This window comes from Babylonia areolata, chromosome 19 (genome assembly GCF_041734735.1).
Source record: "Babylonia areolata isolate BAREFJ2019XMU chromosome 19, ASM4173473v1, whole genome shotgun sequence".
Taxonomy (NCBI): domain Eukaryota; kingdom Metazoa; phylum Mollusca; class Gastropoda; order Neogastropoda; family Buccinidae; genus Babylonia; species Babylonia areolata.
The window spans coordinates 28299877-28301748 of NC_134894.1; the positions used below are offsets into that span (position 1 = coordinate 28299877).

The following is a 1872-nucleotide window of genomic DNA, read 5'->3' on the forward strand; positions in this document are numbered from 1 at the left end:
ATTCTGTTACACATATACATTACATTTTCATAATGTATCATATTATATTCCACCTTTTGAACTTGGTAAGGGTATACCGGTCAAACGCCATTAAATCATGTATCATTTCCTTAACGATCCCCATTTTTTCCTTATTCATGTTGGATGATTGAATAAAAACATGAAATTGTATTTGTCAGTCCGTCTTTTTGAGTGAACAAGAGAGAGAGAGAGAGAGAGAGAATTTGAGTCATGCTTAGCCCCCTCTGTTGCCATGAAAAAGCGCCCCCACCATCCTTTCTCCATCACACACACACACACTCTCTCTCTCCCTCTTTCGCTCTAACATACATACACACGCACACATACATGCGTGCACACACACTGACATGGACACAACTGTGAACATCGCATGCACGCACGCAGGCACATACAGTTTGAACATACATCAGCCGCCAGAACTTTAAATATTTAAATTACCTCGTTTAACAAATTGTTCCGTTGTTGTTGTTGATTATCCCACTAATAAACTAAATCGACCACAAAGGGTGTTTGCAAATAATACTTTTAACTAGATCTTAATATCATACGAAGGACTTCGTAGGGCTTAAAAAAAAAAAATCAACATGAATAATATATGTATTTTCGAAATACATAATTTTGTAATCAGCTGTTTAAAGCACCAGAGCTGCTTCGATTTTGGAATAATGCAACAGTAAAACATATGGTGGTGTATTTAATCAAGCATGTTTTTGATTACTGGTATCTAGTTCTCCTGAAAAAGCAACAACAAAAACAGTCATTATAATAATAATGGTCAAATAGTGATAATGAAACGGACAGAAAAGCGGATGTCAATATTTTCTTCGTCAATTTCCATCTACTTCCAGAGGACTGTGAGCAAGCATGATAGTCCATTTACGGTAGTGTACCATATATGTTGTCTGACTGTTCAGACTGTGAAGATACTGTTAAACCTGCACGCGAGTCTCCAAGCACAGAGAAACAGCACAATAATGGTTATTACCAGAATCTTTTTCTGTTGTATCTCCTAGGAATTATCATTTCATATCCTCATTTCAGGAATACAGCCACGCCCCTATTTTTTGTATATATAAGGGTTTTGGTTGAGATGATGAACGGTTTCTCAACATCTATTACGATGATGGTGAAACGTATAGCTGCTTCTTCCATTACGATGATTTAGAAACGTTTAGCTTCAAATTCCATTGCGATGCTTTAGGGACGTTTAGCTTTATGTTCCATCGTGATCATGGTGAAACGTTTAGCTACATCTACTTTTATGATGATTTAGAGACGTTTAGCTTCATGTTCCATCGCGATCATGATGAAATATTTAATAATTCTTCTATTACAATGATTTAGAAACGTTTAGCTACATCTTCCATTGCGATGATTTATAAACGTTCAGCTACATATTCATCATGATAATGGTGAAACGTTTAGCTTTCTTCATTATGATGATGATGAAATGGTAAGCTTTTTCTTTCATAATGACGATGGCAAAGCGTTTCGCTGCACCTTCCACAGTGAAACTGCTCGCTGCATCTTCCATTTTGAAACGTTTCGATACATCTTCCATTTTGATTATTCTAAGATATTTCGCTACGTTTTCCATTGTGATAACGGTAAATCGTTTCGCTACATCTTCTATTATGATTGCCCGTGGTGTGATATGTTTTGCTATATCTTCCATAATCTGTGATAACGCTGCCCAACAACAACACCACCACCAGCAAACACCTCTTCACGAATTAGCATGATTTACTTCTCCAAACATCCTATAAAAATCTCAGTATCAACTTGCACGAAATCAACCAAAGAAAAGAATCACGTTCACGGATCTGTTTTCAGGTCAGAGGGAGGGTTGGG

General features: G+C 36.9%; 1 protein-coding gene across 1 annotated transcript in view; it reads right to left on the bottom strand.

Annotated features, from left to right (window-relative positions):
• Positions 1 to 437: 437 nt before the first annotated feature.
• LOC143293587 (uncharacterized) overlaps positions 438 to 1872 on the bottom strand; it is a 17672-nt gene continuing 16237 nt past the window's right edge. Inside the window, exon 10 of the mRNA XM_076604650.1 lies at positions 438 to 1872. This exon is cut by the window's right edge and continues 473 nt beyond it. The gene's annotated coding sequence lies outside the window, so the exon portion shown is untranslated.